Source organism: Pteropus vampyrus, unplaced genomic scaffold (assembly GCF_000151845.1).
Source record: "Pteropus vampyrus isolate Shadow unplaced genomic scaffold, Pvam_2.0 Scaffold132, whole genome shotgun sequence".
In the NCBI taxonomy this organism is placed as follows: domain Eukaryota; kingdom Metazoa; phylum Chordata; class Mammalia; order Chiroptera; family Pteropodidae; genus Pteropus; species Pteropus vampyrus.
This window is the reverse complement of record NW_011888913.1, coordinates 170,582-177,176: the sequence shown is the minus strand read 5'-3', so window position 1 is coordinate 177,176 and position 6,595 is coordinate 170,582. Positions and strand designations below refer to the sequence as shown.

Here is a 6,595-nt window from a genome sequence, read left to right as displayed (position 1 = left end):
AGCCTACTGTTTTCAACATCAGCTCTATAAGAGTAATAACGATTCTAATAATGATACTCAGTGAAGAGGTTTATACCAATGTTTGCTTTCAGTGTTGAGGCCATGGAGATGGCCAAGTCCCTTAATACAAGTGTATTCCTTCTTCTTTTTATTTTTTGTGCCTACAGCACCTGGTCTTCCTAGGTGGTCTCCTATCCAAGTACTAACCAGGCCCAATCCTGCTGAGCTTCCGAGATGAGACAGGATCGGGCACGTTCAGGGTGGCATGGCTGTAGATTATTCCTTCTTTTTAAAATTCCAAGACTCAATGCATTGCCGTAATGTCAAGAATGGTAGGTATTCAATAAATATTTTCTGAATAAAGGAGCGGGTGTAATGAATGAAAAAAAATACATTAAATACTGGAAATGCCATCCTACTTTAATCTTACTAGTTAAAATTATAAATTAGGACCCTGCATTTATAGAATATTTACCTCATTATGGTTAAGAGTTTTAGGCAGAAGTGTAAAATTCCCTTTTATAAAGTTAAATTTAATTTCTGTTTCTAAATTGAATCTTAACTCTCTCAGTCAGAAGGGTTCAATGCCAGAGTGAGTTACCAGGGGAGGTGATAGGTTCTCCAGGTCTAAACAATAGATTCTGTCACAGGATCCTTCCGGCTGGGCGGGGATGATGGTCTTAGGCCTGTGCTGAGGGGGAATGATGGTCTTAGGGCTTTAGTCTCCATATTTAGTGTCATATTTGTTTCTGGTGGGCAGCTAAGTTTCCTACATCACTCATCTCTCGTTTCGTCACTCCACGGTTTGTCTGCTAAGTGGGCGAGTGATGATAAACTTTCTTCTTAATTACGAAAGGACTGCATATTGCCACAAGAACTAAAGGACGTGTTTCCTTCCTATCCTACTCAAAGTTTGCCCTTCCACACAGAAAGAGTCCCCCAAATGTATGTATTTACAAGTAAGGATAATACTACTGGTCCTGTGTCTCTGCAGGACCCTAACTCACACAGATGATACCTGAAATATAATAATATAAAACCATTTTCTTGTAACTTTTCAACGGAGTAAAAGATTGACGCCAATGATTTTGCAAAGTTCTTGAATTAAAGGCCTGGACTTTATGATCCTTTTTAAAACTCCACGGCAGTTATATTTTAAAACACAACGAGGTATTGTAAAGATTTAGCAAATATTTAAATTTTGTATATAGTTGAATATTTTAAGAGAGGTGTATTTTATGGAGGAAACCATCACACATCCATCATTTTTAAATTCTTAATGTAATCACTCTAAGTCAATTACTAACTGCAACTTGAACCATCACGTTTATTTTTTTGACATTTTTTTTTTTTTGCCTATGACAAATATGTGTTTTCTGTGGTATTCATTATATTTTGGTTCATGCTAAAATAAAATACATTTTGCTTATTCAGGCAATATATTTCATGTATTCTATGTGTTCTTGAGGAAGTTACTTACTCCTTAATCTTAGCTTAAAAATTGTTAAAATTAAGATGCTACTATCAAATAAGTAATAAAATATCTTGAAAATTTTGAAAATATATTTAATTGGAGAATGGTTGCAAAGAGTGACCTCATGTTTACTGGCAATAGTAGGTGCCCTGATAAATATGATTTCTATTTTATACTGTTCAGTACTGACATTTGAAAATTTTAGACTGGTCAAAAATATACCCCAGAAATGATTAATCTATTGTTATGCCTTTTCAAGGCTATTAGACATAATCTTGATTGGTTTATCCAATCTAACTCTAGAGAATACATAGCCTTAGCAGAATCTGTTGGAAACATGCCTTATAACTGGGCCAATTTCATTCATTCATTCAAAAAAAAAAAAAAGCATCCGGCTGTACTATAAAAGTAATGTACTATTCCAAAATACCACATTAAACCTGGAGTTTGCAATTGCACATGATTTGTAAAATCACTCTTTCAACAAAACCTTACCAAATAAACTGACTCCGTGGATAGATTTTTCCCTTTTTTTTAGTTACCTAGAAGTGTTATAATTAAGCTCATTCACTATTTAACCTAATAGTCTTTAACCTAAAGTTCCCGGGGAAAAATGTATTGTAAGTCAAAAGACTTACTTCCACTCAACCTCTGCCAATACCCTAACATGCCCAGGTGAAGAAGGAGCCAGATGTCTCTGGCCTGAGCCTCACCACACGTAACAGGAGAGAGTCCGATGGCTCGTCAAAATGACAGTCCCACTCTAAAAACCTATGACTCTTTGTAGGATAGGATATCTAGTATAGTACAATTTCAGGACACCAGTTACCAACCAACCCCACTTTCAATTAAAGGGTGATGCTAGATAGGTGAGTGATGAGAAAACAGAGAATTAGGGAGGTACGCAGGAAACAAAAACAGGCAAGTGGATGGATGGATCGAGAAATAGGTTAGAAATTAATAGAGACAAAGAGGGAGGGATTAATAGAGAGATACAGAGAGAACAGAAGTTGTTAAACCCCCTTTTTGGATTGGTTATTCTCCTTTTTCCGTTTTTTTTTTCATTAGGTTGCGGTTTTTTTTGTTTTTTTTCTCCCTGAGTCTCAATTTTCCTTTCTATAAAATGGAGATAATATAACTCACAAGGTTAGTCTAAAATTAAATGTCAGCAGCATACTTGTATTACTTTGACATAAATCAAACTTTCTGTATTTTTCAGCCATCTCTTCTCATTCCCATCGAAATATAAATTCAGGATGATTATCATTTAAGGCAAATATTTAAAAACTGATTAATGCTTGATGTAATATATCCTTGAGCAGCCAGCTAAATGGCACATGAAATAAAGCGGCAAGCATTGAGCTCTCGGAGCAGGGTTCTCCCGTGGACAGTAGCCACAGCTGGTGTTCTGCAGTGAAAACCCCAGCCCAAGTGCAGGGAGATCAGAGAAATCATCTATGCAAGTGTTACAGCGTCTATAACACGTATGTTTTAAGGAAACGCGTACGCAGTGTCATACTGAATATTAGCGAGACTATTCATGTTTAAACGTTGTGGTTTGATTTGTTAAATCGGGAAAATGCTTGTCTTGAACTTCACGCAGTAATGTTTTGTTCTAGGCTTCTACTTGCTAAGAAGAACTTTCACTAGTGCTTCTAGGAGCTATAGAAGTTTAAACTCGTTTTTCGTTTATTTTGGTGTTTTTCAGTTCGGGATCTGTGTACCGCCTGCATCGAATTATTCAGGACTCTTGTTAAAAATGCCTTCCCCTGGGCCCCATCCAGACACTAACTCTGATTCTCATGGAAGTATGCCCCAAGAACTTGGACTTTTAACCATACTCCCCATATGAATCTCATTCATAATCACTTGAACGATTGCTTGCTTTAGAGGACTGGTACGATCACCAGGGAAGAACACTAGACCAATAGTTGGAAAACCAAAATTATGTCTTTTAGTTCTTCGTGTTACGATTCCACAAACATCGGCAGGCCCTTTGTTGAGTAAGGTGGGCACATGATGCCATGCCCAGCAGGACACTATATGGATAATGAAGCTGTTTCAAAACAGCAAACAGAAACTCTTCCGGGCAACACAAAACAGGTGATGGTAAAAGCTGAGTATATTATCTCATCTGTACAGGAAGTCTCAGTGAACTCTAAGTTCATTTTCTATACTAATAGTGATTCTAGCACATGAATATAGTGAACTCACTAATCTTCGCTGCCTTTCTATGACCAAAACCACAACAATTCAAATGACGGATAGCCAAGGGAGTCCGTTGAGATTTTGCTCCAAAAATATTCATCCCTAAATCCACACACTGGGTCGTGCCAAGGACGTTCGGATGCATGCCACTGGAATGAAAGCATGATCCCATCGTCACCAACCATAGCCACACCATGCAGCATGACCGTCTGGAATAAACAGAGGGAGAATGAAGAAAAGGAGAATTATACCTTGTGAGAAGCTGAACGCATTTTACGTCAAAACAGGTGTCCTTCCTTCACTCTTCCTTTCTTTGAAAATGTGAATTTATTTCCTACTATAAACCAGATGTTATTTTCCTAGGTGTTTGAGATACAATAGCAAAGACATGGGGCCTACTCTCCTGGAGTATAAATTGTACCGATAATATATAGGCATTTCAGACTCAACTGGTGAGGTTGGCTGGCTGCCGTAAACGTCCACACTACACCAATATTATATATGATCTGAATGTATACACACACACACACACACATGGGGAGAGAGAGAGATGGTAGCTTGTGTCACAGCTGGTGGAGGTTATAGAAACATGATCCGCCATAAATAAGATGCCTAACAAAGCCCTTACTAAGCTTTGGGACAGGAAGCCCCTTATAAACTAGCTTGCTCTGCTGGCTATGTCCTTGCTCCCGCCATCCTTCCTGCTCAGAAGACGCTGGAACTGGAGGACCATCGAGTGACCATCTGGCGTCACGTCAACCATAGCTGTGCAGAAAGACAAAAGGATCTCACGCAGATGGCCTTCAGACTGGCCATTATTTATGAAAAATTATCATAGGCCTGTCAGATTTCAAATTTGTGAGATGACTGAAGACTGTAAGAACGGTATCTAGCAACTGTGGCTGGGACCCAGGAATCTTATGTCGGTGACACTCGTGATCTTTAAAATAAAGAGACATTCCTTGGGTTTCTATATGTTCTACAAGGAAGGCGTGAATAAGATGATTTACAGATATGTAAAGTGGTTTGAGGCTCGAGACATTTTATGAGCCAGATGTTCCATTTCACTTAGACTCAGAACCACAATTCAGACTCAAATAAAATATTCTGCCTAACAACGTCAAAACATAAGAAAAACGTTTTCAGATGTATACTATGTAAACGCATTTCATATTTGAGTTAAGTGTCCTTTAATACATGTAAATAATAATTGTGGATTGATAGAGTCTAATGATTCTCAACTAGGTGCATTCTTCCTTGGACTTTAAGTGCTTATTATTTCATTTGAGAATTTGTCTGTGAGAGTAGCTACAGATCCATCTCAAAGTTTAAAATTCCAAAAATAATAGTCGGAGTTATGTTTTGCTGACGTCTGTAGGAGGGGATGGTGCTGGGTCTCAGTGATTCCCAGAAGCAGAAGAAGGTATGTGTCTAAACCCACTTGCAAGAGAGATAAGTCCGATCACTAGAATTAAAGTTATATACTAAGCAGCATTTATGGAATTTAAATTACCATCATTCATATCCATTTTCTAATAAAATCCCAGCATATTAAATAAATATTCAATATGTAAACCTATTTTCTTCACATGTTATACTTGGGTATGTATTTCTTATGCCCAGAGCGCTTAATGCATCAAAGGTAAAGTGATCATCGAGCAGATGACGACAGGTAACTCTTCATTCATTATTCTTCCAAATATCTACACGTTACTTAATTTTAAATAAATATACGTCAAAATCTATTCATCAAGATCATCTAAACTGCAGCGCTATAGTAAATAACCGATCCTTGACTCTCTGTTACAACAACAAAAACATTCACTTCTCACTCACACAGTGTCTACTGGAGGTTGGGGGATTTTCCTGGGTGGGAGCTCAAGGGTCCCTATGGGTTAAGTTATAAAGTTACATAAGCTCAACAGGATGTTTCCACGTTCACTGTGACGGGGGAAGAGACAAGCTAGAGAGGACCTTACCGCTCAGGCTGGATGTGACGCATGTGGCTTCCTTCACAATCCATCGGCCGAGACCATCAGTGACCCTGCCTAATGTCAAGGGATGTAGAGAGTGCTGTTTTCTACCCTAAGCCATGGTTACTAGTGATTTCCATTCTCCCAACAAAACACTGTTTTCCGCTTTGTTTCTCAACGCGCCCATATAACTGACACAACGCGGCAAGACTCATTCGGTGAAACATGTGAGCACCGCCCCCGAACTAGCCCAGGAGTCACAGCGCCTCATATCCAGGCGTGGTTCTTGCTGTAGCCAGTGCCGAGCCCATCGCTTCACACTATGAATCTCCATTTTTCTAATATAAAATGAATGTTCGAAGTGGAAAATTCCTACCACACCTTCCAGGGCTGAAATTCTTTGGGGATGGCAAGCAGGTGTTTGGCGACCACCTCGCCATATTGAACATGTATTAAAGGGCAGTAAGGACCTACTTATCGTTGGTGACCATCGCACAGGCGCACTTACATATTTTAAGTCTCTGGAAGATAACACATTTCGGTATTCAGCACGGCTGAGATGTATTACAATATTTATCGCCTTGGAGAAATTTATTCTGTTCCAGGCTTGGGCTGTTATTTCTGGCAATCTAACCCCCACTTTGCTTTCAGCTAGATGAAGAGTAACATTAATCTTTTGTGGTGCTCTGCTATTACAGCATCCTACAGGATGTCGGGCCCCGCCATCCATCAGTATAACTGGGAATGGAAGCTAGAGTCTATGTGGCCTATTAGATTGGCCTCTTCTTGAAAAGTGGAATGGTTTTATGAAGACAGTGGGGAGGATATTTTAAAAGAAACTATTATAGGAAAAAACTTAGATGTGATATGTCAAAGAAATACAGCATAGTAAACATAAGAACCAGGTTTTTTTGTTTTGTTTTGTTTTGTTTTGTTTTAA

General features: G+C 38.7%; 1 pseudogene; it reads right to left on the bottom strand.

The window, feature by feature from the left end:
- Positions 1–158: 158 nt before the first annotated feature.
- LOC111744323 lies at positions 159–277 on the bottom strand (annotated as a pseudogene).
- Positions 278–6,595: the final 6,318 nt, after the last annotated feature.